At 36.5% G+C, this 18,719-nt stretch overlaps 1 non-coding gene across 1 annotated transcript; it reads left to right on the forward strand.

The window, feature by feature from the left end:
- The first annotated feature begins 1,017 nt into the window (after positions 1-1,017).
- Positions 1,018-1,124, forward strand: LOC145128094 (small nucleolar RNA R71). Its single transcript, XR_013716695.1, has one exon. It is a non-coding gene; the product is annotated as a small nucleolar RNA R71 (small nucleolar RNA).
- Positions 1,125-18,719: the final 17,595 nt, after the last annotated feature.

Below are 18,719 nucleotides of genomic sequence, written 5' to 3' on the forward strand. Positions count from 1 at the left end.
ATCTGCCCACCAGGTATGGCGCGACTTGGAAATGGCAAAGGGGGCTGGTAAGGATTTAAAAGAGAGCTAGTTTTGTCATTAGGTCTTGGACTCGTCGAGTCCTTGTTCGCGACTCGACGAGTTGAGTCGGGATTACCCGACTCCCAATTAATTTCCTATTCTGTTTGCACCTTTTTGGGATTCTTCTGGATAGGGGTCAGAGGAGTGAAAAGTTTCTTAGAATATGTTGTTATTGTTTTCACATGTGCCATTCTTGGATTCTGTTCGGTATTATTAGGAAGTTCACCCGGTCCTCGTTGGTTGATTTGTTGTGCAAGCTGGCCTAGCTGTTTTTCAATGTTATGAATGGATGCTTGCTGATTCCTAAGCATAGTTTGTTGATCCATCATCATAGATTGGTGCTCTCTAATCATATTTCGTTGCTCCTTCATTTCAGCGTCGGTATCATTGTGCCTTTTCTCGGACGTGGCTACAAATCTTCTAAACATATCTTCCAAGTCTGATTTCTTTTCTTGCACAGGTTCCTCCTTTTGATAAAAACCCCTTGCCTTTTGCTTAAACTTTTCCTCCTTTGCCTTTTTGTATTCATCGTACGGGAGCCATTCTTTCTTGGGTTTTCGCCAATCATCATCATATTTATCGCCACTTGAATAGCACACTTGTGCTTTCCGGTTCCTATTCTCGTCCAAATCACAATCTCTAGTAAGGTGAGGCCCGTTACAATTCTCACATCCCACCCGGATAGCATGGATGGATTGGTCCATCTTATTCATTCTTCGATCCAAACTCTCCAACTTAGCCATCACTGCTGCCATGCTATCAGTAACTGAGTTCACCACCCCTCGATTTGGGTCATTCCTTGGGTTATGATATTCTCTAGAGTTCTTAGAAAATTCTTCAATTAGGGCCTTTATCACCGGGGGTGCCTTCTTTGTGAGTGGCCCTTGCGAATCAAGGAGCTGCCTAGTTGTGACATTCACTCCATCATAGAAAATGAAGACTGCTTGTTGACTGTTCAGATAATGATGTGGGCATTTCCTTAATAAGCCCGTATATCTCTCCCACGCCTCATAAAGTGACTTTCCCGCTTGTTGTTCAAAATTAGCTATGACTTTCTTCAACTTGGCTATCTTTGAGGGAGGGAAAAAGTGGTATATAAATTCTTCTTTCATTTTAGTCCAAGTAGTGATGGATCCTGTAGGGAGTGATTTCAGCCAATCTTTCGTGGCTCCCTTGAATGTGATTGGTAGCATACGTAGCAAAACAGTGTCGTGAGTCACATTAGGGACATTAAAGTAGTCGGCTATGTCATTGACCTTGTCAAGATTCTTGTATGCGTCTTCATGATCCTTCCCGTAGAATGTGATTTCCTTAAGTTGATCAAGTATGTGGCCCATAAGTTCAAAGGTGGCAGTTGCGGGAATCGCGGGTTGCACGAGTCCCGGGCCGGTGTCGTCACGCATCCTTTTCTTCCATTCATCCATGGGTACTTCATCGATGTTAGCCATGGTGTTAGCTAGTTCACCCTCTATGTCGCTTCCTTCTTTAGATTCGCTTTCTTCCTTTTCGGATTCGTACACGATATCCTCCTTCTTTGGGTCTTCGTCCGCCACTGAAGAGATGTTGATTCTCCCACTTTCTTGCCCTTTTTCTTACTAAAAACAGATTTGAGATTCTTCAACGGCGAATTCTTCAATGTTGCAGTTTCTCTTACGGTTTTGCCTTTGTTTTTTCTCAAAGTTGCTTCCGGGTCTTCAAGTGGTGGAATCAAAGGTGTACGTCCTCCTCTGGTCATAAACGACTACAATCAAAACAGAAAACACGCGTAAAAAGAACAAAAATAAACTAAAAACGAAATTATGCGTTCAGCGATGGACTCGTCGAGTAGCTTCGACTGCACTCGGCGAGTATAGAGCTTAAACAAAAATAAATTAAACAAAAGTTCTAAAAACAGAAAAACTTAAAACTTAACCTAATAACTAAATTACTAAAGCAGTAACTTTGTGCAAGATGGATCTCACACAAAGGATCGATAATACTAGAAATTAGAATTAATTTTTGAACCGTTCCCCGACAACGGCGCCAAAAACTTGACGTGTGTTAAACGAACTAGTTTTATCCTACTTTTAAAATATGAATTAGACACACAAAAGGGCAGTGGACCTGTCAATTGGTGGTATAGTTGAATAAGCAGGGTATCGTACTCAGGGAACGATAATTAAACTAATAACTAGAATTAATTATGACAAGTAATAAAAGTAAAAGGGTTTCTCTAGTTTTGCAAGACTAGAAACTTAGATAAACTAACTAACACGCAAATTAAATAACTAACAGCTAAAACAAGTAAAAATCATCTAAATTCAATAATAAGAAGACTTCTGTTTAGGTTCGGTTTATTTACTCCTATGGTTGATTTATGACAAGTGCAATGGATTAATTGTTATTGGCTACCGATTAAAGTGATTAGGTTCACATTCGCTATTACCAACCCTTAGAAAACATAACAATTCAAACAGTGGCCAGTTGATTAAACTAATAAATTTCCTAGTTAATTATTCGGGTTAAATAAGACTTGTAGTGGTTAATTAAATTGGTTGTTCCATTAACCTCTTGTTGATGGTTTATCACACAAGCTAACACATTAATTTACCCACTTTCTAGTTAATCCTAGTTTCACGTTCGCTAATCCAAGGCACATAACAATGCTTTCACATAAATCACATAAGATAAGCAATTAAGAGATGTTCATGCAGCTTAATTACTTGATAATTAACAGAAAATAGTTATGGTTAATGCATAAGGTTCTTTAACAAGCATAATAAAACTAAATTCACCAATAAAAATTAATCCAACCACAAATCAATACATAGTTGTAAATTTTCCTACCCTAAAGAGAAGATATAAAGTTTAGCTCATAATTGTAGCAGAAAGCAACTCAAAAACAATGTCTAGTAGTTCAAACATGATTAAAACAATAGATAAAGTAAAGAGTAAACTTATGTTGCCTTTAATATTCTTAGAATTGAAGTTGGGGTTGACTCTCACGATTTCCAGAGCTCCAGCAGCCTTCCTAGTCGCAAGGTAATCCTCCAAAAATTTCAGAGAGGGTTTTGTTTCGGAATTTGACCTCTATTTATAGTTTTCAGAAAACAGAGGCTACTCGTCGAGTAGCCAATCGACTCGCCGAGTCCCCTCATAGAATCCGTGTACGGCAAGGACTTTATGTTTTGCTTCACGAACATTCATGGGTACTCGTCGAGTAGACGTCTAGACTCGCCGAGTCCTTCAGGATTTGGCTCTTTTTCTTTAGATCTTCAATTCCCGAGCTTCTGATCGCATCTCCTGCTTCCTTTTGCTTCCGAGCATATCTTTTGGACTGAAAATACAATTTAAACATAATTAAGTACCTTTTGTCCATAAATTGCAATAAATTAGCCAATAAATAACAAAAATATATAATAAATATATAGCTAAATATGCACATATCAGTATCAGACATGGATGTTCGTTTTACTTCCTGGTTTTGGAAGAGGTTTCATGAGGAGTTGGGTACAAGATTACACTTCAACACTGCTTATCACCCACAGACCGACAGTCAGAGTGAGGTGTATGATCCAGACACTGGAGGATATGTTGAGGACTTGCGTCATTGATTTTGGTGGGAGTTGGGATACCAACCTTCCTTTGGCGGAGTTCTCGTACAACAATAGTTACCACTCCAGTATTGGTGCACCTCCCTTTGAGCTTCTCTATGGGAGGAAGTGTCGCACCCTGATATGTTGGGGTGAGGTCGGACAGAGGATTATGGGGAGCACTAAGGTAGTGCTCCAAACTAAAAAGATGATTCAGCAGGTCAGACAGAGGCTGCAAATATCTTAGAGCCGGAAGAAGAGCTATGCAGACCGACGACGTTCTGAGCTGGAGTTCTAGGTTGGGGACATGTTTTTAATGAAGGTGTCACCATGGAAAGGTGTGACACTCTTCAGGAAGCGAGGCAAGTTGGTACCCCGATTCATTAGACCATTTTGTGTGATTTACAGGGTGGGCAAGGTGGCTTACCGGTTAGATCTACCGGATGAGCTCAGTCAGATTCATAGAAATTTTCATGTTTCTCAGTTACGGAAGTGCTTGGCTGATGATACGGTGGTGGTACCTCTAGATTACATTCAGTTTGATGATTTCCTGAACTACATTGAGAGATCGATAACGATTCTTAATCGGAATACGAAGGCCTTGTGCAAAAAGGTGGTACCATTGGTCAAGGTTCAGTGGAAACATCGGAAGGGATCTGAGTCGACTTGGGAACCAAAGTCGAAAATGAGGGAGCATTATCTGGAGTTGTTCACTTCGGCAGACTTCAAGGACGAAGTGTGATCCAAGTGGGGGAGAATTGTTACACTCGAGTCCTGGTAAGTTTCCCTTTCTACCCTTTAAATTGTAATTTTTGCAACTTTGGACCTTACGCGGGGCGTACCTGGATGGTACGCTGGGCGTAAGGGGCATTAGGCGAAACGGTGGCATTTTGAAGAGTACGTTGGGCGTACGCTGAGTATATCGGGCGTACTTTGGGTGGACATAAACTCTAATCTTTAGGGTTTGGACCCTATATATTGAAACTTAAGTTCCATTTCCCCATCCCATTTCCAGCCTTTGTCAGTAGAAAAGTTCCCCCTTGCAAACCCTAGCCCCATAATTGCATTTTGAAGCTTGAGAATGTGTTTTTGTTGTGTTTAAAAGGAAGAAGAAGGTGGTGGTGAAGCTTTGATTTGGAAGTCTTGCATCATCCTCAACCTCCAGAAGGTATAAAGTCCATACCTTGGTGATTAACTTGATAAATCTTGGTTATATGTGATATTATGAGCTTCTGTCCCCAAGTTATGACTTTCTTGTGCATGGCATGCTATAGAGCATATGGGCTGTCCTTTTAGACGTTTTTCTATGTCTAGAGTAATATAAATATGATTTTGACTCTTTGTTCTTCCCTATACATGAGTATGGTTGTGTTAATGGCTTAAGATGTTGGGGTTTTTAGTATTTAGCACTTAATAGCCATGCAAGACCATAAATTTGAAACTTTATGGTCAAGGAAAACATTTGGGGAATGGATTTGTAATTTGGACGTAAGGGATTAAGTATTAAGCAATTAGTAAGTTGGGAAGGAATCCAGATGCGTACGCTGGGCCTACCAAGTGGTACGCTGCACAAACGCGGTCAAGCCCCCATATCTAGTCAACGTCCGAGTATGCCCCGTGTTCAGCTGGGAACACCCAACATACTCAGCTGGGTTGATTCGGATGGTTTGTTGAATTTGACCAATTTTAATCAAAGGGTATTTTGGGTATTTTGATATTAAATTTAATTTGGGCAATGATTTTAATAGTAGGCGACGGGTAGAGCCGGTATTCGGAGCCGAGATTTATTTTAGATTTTGTTCAGACTGAGAGGTGAGTTCTCTCACTATGGCAATGGGTCTAAGGCACCAATACCGACCCATTTATTGAATTTATATATCCTAGGATGTAGGATTGCCATGATATTTGTATGTGTGAGTTGTTTGTCGATATGTTAACATATGTACATTTCGGTTGAGGCCACGTGCCAACAAACCCGATATGGTTGGGTTTAGACTGGAGGTCAACAAACCCGGTATGGTGATGTTGAGGCCACATTTCAAAAAACCTGGATTATTGGTTTGTGGTCGTGTGCCAACAAACCCTAGACAGTTTGGTTGGGGTTTTACTGCTCTATGCTGTAAACCAACAAACCCAATATAATTGGGTTGAGGTCCAGGACCAATAAACCTTGTATGCATGTTTGTATTGTATCTGTATTTGTTTGTGTTTTGGGGTATTTTGGGAAGCTCACTACGCTTTGGCTTACGGTTTGGATTTTAATGTTTCAGGTACTTCTGATGAGCGAGGAAAAGCGAAGGCGTGATTGTACACATCATTCCTTAGCTTATGTTGATTAATACTCTGATTCGTTATTGCGACTTATTATGATTTGTAAACAATGTTTTGGTAACTTGTGGATTTATGGAATTGTGTCTTAAAAATGAAAATTTTTACTCTGATTTTTGGGACGTTACATTAATTTCCGATTTTCATCAGAAAGCTCTATAAGTTAAGCTATATTTATTTTATTCATATGTAACTTATAATTATAGTCATAGTCGTTATTATGAATCTATAATTAATATTAATCAGTGATTCCAAGTCATTATATTGATTGATCTACTTATGTGGATGATGTCTAGGCTGGATTTTGTGAGGTGGGATTTTCGAACAGTATACTCTGTATACCAAAAGGACCCTACCTCCGATATGATCCTACCTGGTTGTTCCTTGCTTGATAGATCTTGATGTAGACATCAGGATTAGTGAGGAATCCAAACTATCAATAGTCGCCATGAATATAAGAATAATACTTAGAATATAAACCTAGGTCGCATCAAAAGGAAAAGCTAAGTACCGAAGCGAAGCACTGGCCAACTTTTCAATCATCCATTTTAACAAGTGAGTGCATAGTTCTTTTATGCTTACACATAACTACAAGTATTCTAAATGCTTAACTGTTATGTGTGCTTTTTAGTTGTGTTTAAGATATCTGTGTAATATGATATAGCTATTACTTGATTAAACCATATATAAATTATTATACTTAAAATATGATTGGGTAGTGAAGGGATGTGTGTCATAAACGATGATAGGTTGTGATAGGTTAGTAAATGGCAGAGTAAAATAATAAATGAGTGGCTGAGGTAAGGATTGTGAAAAATAACGAGTTGTGACCCGCTGTGCTATAACTAAAATACTATTGTATTGTTTTGCGTAGTCACATAGGAATATAAGAGTTAGTAAAATGTTGTGCAAAATAACGAGTTGTGACCTGTTGGCTATGACCAATGTACTATCGTGTTGTTGTGCCCAAAGTACTATTGTCCTGTTGTGCCTAGAGGTTTAAGGAAGGATAGATGACAACTGCTGCTGATAAATATACTTTAGGAAAGATCCCTCGAGATCATTTATTTAAAGATTAGGAAGTGATGATATTGAGAATGGGTAACTGGCTTATTTGTTTATTGAAAAAAATATAATTAATAAATTATAATATTGTGGGTTGAAAACCCTATGTACCCACCAGGTTTTCCAACCTGAACCACTCAGTTTATTTATATCACAGGTATTTAAATAAAGATACCTGGATAATGATGTATGTGTCTGCTGGGAGATTCAAGGTGATGTAAACCATTAGTATAATGAGATGTTGTAAGTCTCCGTTTATGCTTATGTTTCTTGTATCATTTATGACATCCCAGACTTTTAAAATATAAAATATTCTGAAATGCCTTGCTTTGATATTATTTCATGTCAATGATATTTTGGTACCAATTCCGCAATAATAAAAGTTTTAAATAAGCATAAAAAGAAGTTTTAAAATGGCCGTGAAAATGGGGATGCCACAATTGGTATCAGAGCATTAGTTTTAGCGAACTCGGAATATTTGAGGATTTCTAGACTTCAACTTATAATGCTAAGCAATGATCGTAAGATGTATGTCTATTAGATTTTAGGTAGTACACTTGAATTGACACAAACATTAATTCACTTTAGGACAAGATGCCTAATTTTCCCTTATGTGCTAAATGGTTTGAATTATAACATGCCTTAGGTTACCTATCTAAATTGCTATTATTAGGTTTAAAATTTGTTGCCAACCCAAAATTAGGAAATTTATGTGTTCAGGTTTCTAAACGTTTAATTATGGTATTAGAACTTACATATAACTTTTCGGAGTGATAAGGAGAACTATTCGTCTGAACTTTCCCTATCTACATTCTCATCTCGGTACACTAAATGCCGCATTGGTGTATAGAACGTGAAGAATCAAAGAATCGAGTATAAAATGAATCAGAGTATAGAATCAAGTAAGAAAGCGAGATTGAACACCGGATGTAAATATGATCTTGTTTCAGCTCTATTACGCTTTCGAATGTTTACAGAGTTCAAAGACAGGTCTGTAAAAACTCTTATCTAACTCTAGTAAATATCCCTATTTATAGGGAACAGAAAGCGTACAAAAAATATACTAAGGCATAGACACTTAAGTTTCAAATAAAAGCGCCTTAGTAAAATACATTACAAAACATTCGAAGAAGCAAAATATATTTCGACTAATTACAACATTTTAACCCTTACAATCTCCCCCTTTGTAATCATAGTCGAACAACTTAATTCGTAAGAAGCTGGATGGAATACAGCATCACTCTTCGAATTTCTGTGTACCAGGAAATAATCTTCTTAAGCTCTTTCTTATCTTCTTCATTGTTCTTCTTACAATGATTCATATGAACAATTAAGTTCGTATATTGAGGCGTTGAATACCTTTCCACTTCGCATGCCTGGAACAAGAAACGTTTTGCTTTTCCAGCTTTGTCTTTTCCTGCGAAGACCATTCCAAAAGGCTTCAAGCAGATTTCACCATCAATATACTTCTTCAATTCTACCTGAGTCTTTGTAGGAGCCATTGGAGCTTTAATTTCCATACCTTTAGCCGTAGCTAACTCCACATCTGTTAGAGCCAAGCACTCATGATAATTTTCGATGAAAATCTTGATGTGAGCAAGCCCAAGCTTAAATTCATCAGGTTCTGTGTTTTGAAGATGTGAAAACGATTTGTCTTTCAGAATCAAAGCAACCTGTATAAGATCATACAAGTTCATTAATGGAAAATCTGCAATTGTAAATTCGCAAATATTTCCATTTGCCCTGGCAACCACATACTTGATATTTTGGACTGTGTTTTCGAATACCACATCCTTTTTCATACTGATCACTTTCTTGATCTTTATCAATGACCAAACTTCCTCAGGGGCTTTTGCAAGAACAGCATGAAATCGAATTTTCATGTGTGTACCATCATCCTTTTCTTTGAAATTACCTTCTGCTTTAAATTGAGGCATGATGAACATCATTTCGTTTATCGGAAAGTCCAGCTGACTTGAATCAGTATTCGTAACCATATAACTTTGTTTTGGTTTCTTCTCAAACGAAAACATATGATTAAAAGCTACTTTGGCCTCAATTGTTTCATAATTGTAGTGTTTGGCCTGATCACCTTTGTCCATTCCCTTCGAATCACTTGCACGCTGAGTCATTATGCTTTGAATCAATCTTAGCTTTTCGATTTCAGCTTCTGCTTCGGCTTTCCTTTCTTTTTTCGATTTTTCCACCACAATTGTTTTCCCTTTATCTTTCACGACTGAATCATCTTTCACCTCCATTGTTTTCAAACTACTCCCAACATTATTAGTAGGTTTACCAATCATAATTCTTTTCAAAATTGGTCTTGTAATTGGCATGGTTGTTACGACTGTTGAAGTAATCGGCCCAGCAGATACTATAACTGGCTTTGTTGTTGGGATCTTTGAAGAAAACATCTTTCCTACAACCTTCGCATCATCACCACTGGCCTTCGAATCACCAGTTTTTCTTTCTCCCCCTTGCACCCCTGTGAAAACAGGTGGGGCATTTGTTGTTGGAAGAAGGCTGGATATGCAAGATAGAGGAGCAAGTTGCTTGTTGAGAATTGCTTCGAAGTGTAGGAACTTTTGAGATAAAAATTCAGGAGTAATCAGGGAAGAGGAAACCAGCTGGACAGATAGGTCTTTTAATTCCTTTAACAAAGTAGTCACTTCCAAAAATTTGGCACTTTCTGTTGTTGAAAGATGAGTAAGTTGAGGACTCAAATTTTCATATAATTTGACAAATCTTGTGACAGCGTCACAAATAATATCAACCTTCTGAGTCAGAGATGCATAATCTTTTTGAACAGTTGCAATCTCTTTTTGCATATCTTCTCGAAGTTCCTGAATCTGCAGATTGACATCCTCCCTGACTTTCTTTACTTCTTGAACAAATAGAACATGCCTTTCCTTTGTTACATCCTTGAATTCTTTCATATCTCCGGCAAACTTCGAATTTTGAGAATTGATGCGTAGTTCATTATTTTGATCACTATGATCAACCTTCTCTAAAATTCGAGATTCAGAGTCTGTGATCATCCCAGATACTTTACTTACAACTCTGGCTTCGAACATTTTCAACAATGAATCAACCTCTAAACTTGAAACAGACGAACCACCCCCCAGATCAGCTTGAGATTGAATTATAGAATTCAACTTCTGATTCAAAATTTTAAATTGCTTCATTGTCATCAGCATATGATCTGGAAACTCCTCTTCTTCTTCATGAAACTCTAATTCTTCAAACGTACCTCCAAAACCCTCATTATTAGTTTCTGTTTCCATAAAAACGGTTTCTTGAACGGTGGAATTAGGTTTGGGTGTATCAGTGGATTGAGAAGAAAAATAGAAGTGAAGGGTTGATTGATTATGTTTTCGAATGTAGGGGAATCAGTGGTGGAAGTAATTGGAATAATTGGTGGAGGTAAAGAAACAGTATGTTCGAAAGTTAAAGAAGTTGGATGACCTTGATCTTCTTTATTCGAATCTCCTTCATCCATATTGACATTTGCATCCGTATCAGATAAGTTTGCAGGGATGCCTGAAGTTCGTACCTCCTCAGAAACTGATTTGGCAACTGAATCTTCGGGTGGTATGACTATTGTCTACTCAGGAATTGAACTTTCTACATGAGGAGTTACTTTTGGTGTTTCAGGAATTCTTTCATCATCATCTTCTGTAGACTCAGCAGAAAGCATAAGATTTCGTGTCTTCTTCTTCTTCTTCTTCGACAAATGTTTGGCCATATCCTCAGCCCTTCGTTTCTTGGATAATGGAGAAACAGGTGCTGGCACTTCTCGAATTAAAACACGTTGATGAGTGATGTGAGGTTTTCGAACCACTTTTTGTGTTGGAGACTTGATTTTATGTGTTGACTTCATTTTGATTCTTCGAAACATACCAGTCTTCGAAGGAATGATCACGTGTTCTTGAGTTTCTTCAGCAATAGGCTCAATCACTTGTGTCTCAGCAACAGACACTTCAACTGTTAGAGGCTTCTTCTTTGGAGATTTCGAAGAAGTCAACTCTGTGATTTTGTCTTCATGAGAAGTAGTTTCAGTATTCTTTGACCGCTTGGATTTCTTACCTTCCCTGTCCAATAGTTTCCCAGTTTCGATAGTAGAATCAATAGTCTTCAAATATGCCACTAAAACAGAATTCGAAGGATCAACTCTTTTGAGCATTGCATCTGGAATACGAGCAACAGATGGAAAAACCTCAGCACTATCTGTGACATCCTTCGGATAGTGGTATGGTTGAAAAACAGCTTTTTCTTCATCATTGGGTACCAAAATCCCTTCCTTATTGTAAAAATGTTGTAAAATCAAGCTTCAGTATCTTGCACACGAAATACCATGAATAGCATTCGTGTGTTCTACACTCTTTTGGAATTCCTTCCACAATTGTGTAGAATAATCCACTTGAAGATCATAGTATAGCCCAACAACCATGACATATACTTCCATTCTTCCTTTGTCAAGACCAACTGTTCTCCCAGTTAATCATCTTAGAAAAATACCAAATAAGAAATTCCAGATACTTGGAAGACCAGATTTCTTAAAATCACTGATCTTGGATAACTGAGGCTGATATCCCATCTCATTAAACATATGAACTATTTGAGGAAATGTGAAAGCAACATACGGAGGTGAATTCGGAATTTCAAGAATTTGGCAAAAGAGTTTCTTTGATAATCTGACCTTTTTGTCATTCACCAGATGGAAAGTAATTGTATCAGAAGCTTTATTGTAAGTAGCGGTTGATCCGGCTTGAGAAAGCCATGACATTGGAACAGAGAATGAACTGAACATCGCCTTAGATAAAACAGAGCTCTTCAAGGCAACGATTAACATCTTCAATTCTTCAGGGTATTTAGAAACATCACCCTCTAAGTAATAGTTAGTTGCTTGAATCTTCATAATTGGCAATGAAGATACATCTTCAGTGGTATGAGAAGGATCAACATCAACATGAACAGAAGTCGCCATTGTTAGGGTTTGAAAACTTTGAAGATCAGAGAATTTGGGAATTTGTTCTTTTTGATCGCGTAAATTGATAATGAATCCTTGAATCCCCTTTTATATGTAACCCTGAAGTTTGAATTTAAAGCGGGATGTATATTTAATGATATCTGACGTGGCACCTTGAAAATCGGACCATTACTGCGTAAAAGTAGCCATGTGTCAAAAAGTATCTGTCACATCACCTTGAAATCCGGACAGAATACCATACGTCATTAAAAACCAGCCTGTATTGTTATCCCCAAGAAGATTGTAACCGTCAGAACCCTTCGTATGGAAGCAAGGCTCTTTCGCTTTTGGGATGAAAAGCGAAGTCATATGCCAGATGTTTGAAATCATCAGCCTGAGTTGGTATTACTCAGAACCTCAAGGATTTCGTGAGTGCAGTGTTCCAAAGAATTTAGACGAGAAACAAAGATAAGAAAATTTTGGGATATTGTGATGTCAAAATATTAATTTGACACAAAGGCAGATAAAATCCCGGGCAAAGATTGCTTCATTAATCATTAAGAGAAATGATCAACAGCTTGTGTCGGTTCCCGTGAAATTCAATCGAATACTTGTAAATAAGTATCAAAGGGCTTATTTTATAATGCTTCGTGGGTAGTTTAAAATTTTCGTTACATGTCATCCTAAACATAAGGTGATAAATTGTAACATAAATTACTTGTTTGACCAGTGTAGTCAGGGACAAATTTGTTTTGATAAATTTGAAGTGACATTGAAGTTTGAATGAAACTCACACGGAAATCATTTTCAAGAAAAAATTTTGTGCTGGATCTTGTTGGGTAACAAACATCATGGGTTTCGAATGTTTGATCAAGACCACTCATACGATATGAATATGATTTGGAGTTTCGAATGTTGGTACTAAACCAAATGTTTCGTGAAAATCTGGAACATAGTTCCCCATCAATTCCTTAAAAGTTTAGAAAATTGGGTTTCTCTTTCATCACGGTCTCATGATGTCAGATCATAAACACATATTTTTGATATATCTAAGTCTCGATGGGTTTGATCAGAGACCTCTCGGACATATGTCTTCGTGTGTGATCGTGTAAGAACTTTATGGGTGAAAAAGATTGGTGTAAGACACGAAAGGTACCTCTGTTATTTTTGGACAAAACAGTAAACTCTTAACTCATTTTGAGAAGAGTCAGGTAGCTCAGAGACTAATGTGAATATAAGCCTTATTGGGAAGAAATTTTCGTATGAATAATTTCATTAAGGCTTTCGTACACACACATTGAGTCATTGGAGGCTTTGGACAACATGCAGCCGCATGCTTCTAGGGACAACTTAACTAGTTCAAAATATTGATAATTTATCGATTCGTACGAAAAATGTACCTGACCCTAGAACTGCAAGCAAAATCCACTGTGTATCATCATGTATATCTGCAACAAAATACTAAAAAGAAATAGGAAATATAATATTTTTGTTGTTTTGATTTTTCGAAAATAGAGACAGAACAAAAGCAAAACAAAATCTTTTTGGATTTTTAATTTTTCGAAAATTAAATGACAAAAACAAACGAAAATCTTTTTGGATTTTTTAATTTTTCGAAAATTAAATGACAAAAACAAATGAAAATCTTTTTGGATTTTTAATTTTTTGAAAATTAAATGACAATAACAAACGAAAATCTTTTTGGATTTTTAATTTTTCAAAAATTAAAAGCTAACTGTACTTGTTGCAAATACACGAAATTTTATCATCCCCTGATAAGTGACAAATTTACGAAATCGAAGGGATTCGAAGCGTTGACTATGAATAGTAACCTCTGAATCAACCCTTAAACTATATGACAAATTTACGAATTCGAAGGGATTCGAAACGTTGACTATGAACAGTAACCTCTGAACGTTGACTGTTATTGCTTTGTTTTTCATTCAGCACCTCTAAATCATTCCTGGTCAATAATCATTCTCCTTTTTCGCATGGAACGGAATTTCCATCTATCGTTCCAAGTCCTTCTAAAATTTTCACAAAGGATTTTTCATCTAAAGGTTTTGTGAAAATATCAGCTAACTGAGAATCATAATATAATGGAATCTTTTTCATATTGATTGCATAATCACGCAATTGACTTTGAATCCATATAATTTGTGATGTGCAAGCAGCAGCAGCCACATATTCTGCTTCAGCTGTTGAAATTGATACAAATGTTTGCTTTTTCGACTGCCAGCTCACCAATTTGCCATCGAGAAATTGACATCCGCCACTTGTGCTTTTTCTATCAACATTACAACCACCCAAGTTTGCATCCGAATAAGCTTGTACAAAGAACCCAGTTTTCGAAGGATACCACAATCCTAACGAAATTGTTCCTTTAAGATAACGAAATATATTCTTCACAGCAGTGAGATGTGGTTCTCATGGATTTGACTGATACCTAGCACAATTACACACAGAAAACATGATATCAGGTCTACTTGCTGTAAGATAAAAGTAATGAACCAATCATGCTCCTGTAAAGAGTTATGTCAACTGCAGGTTTATCTAACGAAGGTGTCAACTTTATGCCAGTTGCCATAGGAACTCGTAACTTTGTGCTATTCGTCAATCCAAACTTCTCTAGCAGATTCTTCGTATATTTTTCTTGATTAATAAAAATTCCTTCTCTGCTTTGATAAATATTCAGTCCAAGAAAATTATTGATTTTTCCCATCATGCTCATTTCGAACTTACTTTTCATCAAATCTTCGAATTCTCTAGATAAAGCAGGGTCAGTTGAGCCAAAAATAATATCATCAACATAAATTTGAACAAGCATTAGATGATTCCCAAATTTCTTTCGAAATAATGTGGGGTCAACAGATCCTTGTTTAAATTTAGATTGTTTCAAAAATGAAGTAAGAGTTGCATACCATGCTCGTGGTGCTTGTTTTAAACCATAAACTGCCTTATCTAAAATATAAAAATGATCTGGATATTCTTCGTTAATAAAACCTGGGGGTTGTTCCACGTAAACTGTTTCTTCAAGCTCTCCATTTAAAAATGCACACTTCACGTCCATTTGATAAACATCAAAGTCTTTGTGAGCTGCATAAGCCAGAAATATAAGAACAGCCTCGAGTCTTGCGACAGGGGCAAAAGTTTCTTCATAGTCGATTCCTTCTTGTTGTGAATATCATTTAACAACAAGTCTGGCTTTGTTTCGAACAATATTTCCATCTTTGTCGGTTTTGTTTTTAAAAATCCATTTTAACCCGACAATCAAAACATTTTCAGGTTTAGGAATTAATCTCAAAACCTTGTTTCGTTCAAATTCAGACAATTTAGATTGCATAGCAACAACCCAATCTGAGTGTTCCATTGCAACCTTAACTGTTTTTGGTTCAATTTTAGAGATGAAAACATTAAACTTGCAAAATTCTTGATGAGTATTCAATACCTCATTCTTTGCACGTATTTGAGCTCTAGTTAAAACACCCTCTTGTGGATTTCCAATTATTTGATCTTTCGGATGATCTCTTGTCCACTTTTCCATTGGCGGATAAGCTGGATCAAATTCCAAAGGTGCATCTTCGTATAAATCATCATTCTCAGAACCTGCAATCGAACAAACATCATCAAAATCATTATTATTCTCAATGTTTTCTAAATGCTCCCCCTCAACATTATGCTCCCCCTCAACATCAGCATTCAATCTTTCATTCTCCCCCTCGAAAGAATGTTCTCCCTCAACTAGAGTGTTCGAATCCAAGTGCTCCCCCTCCACTGGATTATTTTGCATACTTTCGCCTTTCTCTGGAAAAGTTGATGTTGAATCATCAGTAAGCTTCGTTAATTTAGAGAGATGATTATCATTTGCATTTATTTCAGCATCAACAACATGATCTTTTCGTGTTCTTTTGTTCAACACACGATATGCGGTTGAATTATGCGAATATCCCAAGAAAATCCCTTCATCTGCTTTAGCTTGAAATTTTGTAAGATTGTCCTTGAGATTCATAATAAAGCACTTGCATCCGAAAACATGGAAAAATTTGACATTAGGTTTGTGATTGTTAAGAATTTCATATGGAGTGATGTTAAAACGACGATGAATGAAAGATCTGTTTTGAGTAAAACATGCGGTGGATACTGCTTCAGCCCAAAGGTATTGTGGAAGATTCGCATATGCCAACATAGTCCTTGCTGCTTCGCATAGAGACCTATTTCTTCGTTCAACAACACCATTTTGTTGTGGTGTGTATAGAGATGAAAAATTATGCGAAATCACTTTGTCCACCAAAAATGAATCAAGAACATTGTTCTTAAACTCAGTTCCATGATCACTCTTAATTTTTCGAACAATCTTCTTCAATGTTGTTTCCATCTTTTTGATAAAGTCAATCATGATTTGTGCAACTTCGGATTTAAGCCTGAGAAAATAAACCCACGTAAATCTGGAAAAATCATCAACAATGACTAATATGTATCGTTTCTTGTTGATTGTTGAAACTGTTGATGGACCACACAAATCAATATGTAACAGTTCCAGAGGTGCGACTATTTTCGAATCTATCGTAATTGGATGTCATTGTTTATGTTGCTTTCCAACTTCACAAGCTGCACATAAAGAATCATTATCAAATTTAAGTACAGGTAAACCTCTTACCAGATCTTGTATCACAAGTTTATTGATGTTTCGAAAGTTGAGATGAGAAAGTCTTCGATGCCAAAGCCAACTTAAGTCTGATGTTGCTTTTGAAAGAAGACATATTGCCGGTTTCCCTACTATCGGATTGATGTCCAAAGTAAACATGTCACCTTCCCTTTTGGATTTAAGTAAAACTTCGTTAGTGTTGACATTCGAAATAACACTTCCTTCTTCATTAAAAAGAACTTGATTGCTAGTGCCCACAACAAGTTGGGAAACACTTATCAAGTTATGTTGAAGACCTTCAACATACGCAACATGATTCACTGTGAACTGTCCGTTTGTTATCTTCCCATATCCTTTGCCTTGACATTTTTGATTGTTCCCAAACTTCACAACTCCAACATTCTTTAGGCTTCGAAAATCACGTAAATTCTCCTTCTTGCCAGTCATGTGACGAGAGCAACCACTATCAATGTACCATTTATTATCATATTGCTCGTCACATAGTACCTACAATCAGTGGAAAATTTTAGGCACCCAAGGCTTTTTGGGTCATTGGAAATTAGATTTCAATTTCGAATGTAATGAAGAACTTTTAACCCAATCACAAACTTTGGTTTTGAGACTATCAATTAAGTTCACATCTTCATTTAAAGGAACCGAAACATAAGATTTTGATGGTTTCGAATGTTCACTGACATTACCCTTCATATTCTGAGTTTGTGAATGTACATTCTTTGTTTTGATTACTGGTTTCCAAGCTTTGACAGATATGTTCGAATCCTTAGAAGATAAACTTCCATTTGATGAAGTATTTACATACTTTTCATAGGCTTCGTGAATTTGCTCCTTTGAAAATGTATTCGACTGATAGATTTTTCCTTTGCCTTCAAGCCAATGATCAATGTTCTTCCTTGAAGTTATCCCCTTTTCATGTGAAATTTTCATAGTTTCTTTCTTCGTATGATTAGGAAAATTTGGTTTTTTAGGAACAAAATCAACTTTTGGATTGGTTAGAAAAGATTCACCATAAGATGTATCAACAGTGGATTTAAAATCTTGACGTTGAAAGAATTTTTGATTTGGATTTGATGTATTTGAAATTTTAGATTGTGAGACTTTCGAAAACTTTGGTTGTTTATTCACTTCAGACCTTAAATGATTTGATTTTGATGAATGTTGATTATTTATTGAAAAAGAGGAATTTTTAGCTTTAAAAACATTTTTGGGTGATTGTAATTCAGACATCTTTTGAGACTCAATAATCCGCCAAAATATTTTCTTCCTAGATTGTCTTTTTGAAATGTTATTTTCCTTCGAAAATTTGTCAATTTGATCTTTGAATTCCGTGGAGTTTAGTTTGACAACTTTTTCATTTTCCTTTACAACTTGTTTTGAATTCTCTTTTTCAACTTTTGATTTTTCAACCGATTTTCTTTGCGGTTTTTGACGGTGAAAAACATACGAATTCTTTGTTAGGTTGTTTTGAACTGTGCTTTGATTTGCAAAGAAACCTTCATCAGTTGTTTTCAAATTATCTTCTTCAACTAACTTCTTTAATTCTGGTTTGATATTCTCAACATTTCCAGTAGTTACGAATACTTGATTTGGAAAAATGACATCATTTGTACACTTGAAATTTGGATAAACCACAGTATTCGTTTCAAGATAGTGATCACCTTTTTCATTCATCACTTTTTCAAACTTTTTATGTATCACCATACACTTGATCAACCACTATTCGATGAATTTCTTCTTCCTTTGAAGATTTCTTTTCCTTCGAAATTTCTTCTTCTTTTTCATCATCGCTATCATCAGTTTGACTGTCTCTGAGATCCACGAAGTCCATATCACAAACTTTCGAAGTTGAGGGTATATCAGTTTCTTTCTTAACCATCAAGTCCTTAACTTTTTCTTTCCCTTTAAATGTTGATGCAACATTAACAACAGACAACTGGGAATAGTCAACATCCTCAGGATCACTAATTTCACTAATATTGTCAGAATTATCTTCAATATCAGCAAAATTAGATTGAGAATCAGATGTTGAATTCTCAGTCTTTTTCAAAATTTGAATTTGTTC

The sequence above is a fragment of the Lactuca virosa genome, chromosome 7 (genome assembly GCF_052849685.1).
Source record: "Lactuca virosa cultivar CGN04683 chromosome 7, Lactuca_virosa_CGN04683_v6, whole genome shotgun sequence".
NCBI classification, from domain to species: domain Eukaryota; kingdom Viridiplantae; phylum Streptophyta; class Magnoliopsida; order Asterales; family Asteraceae; genus Lactuca; species Lactuca virosa.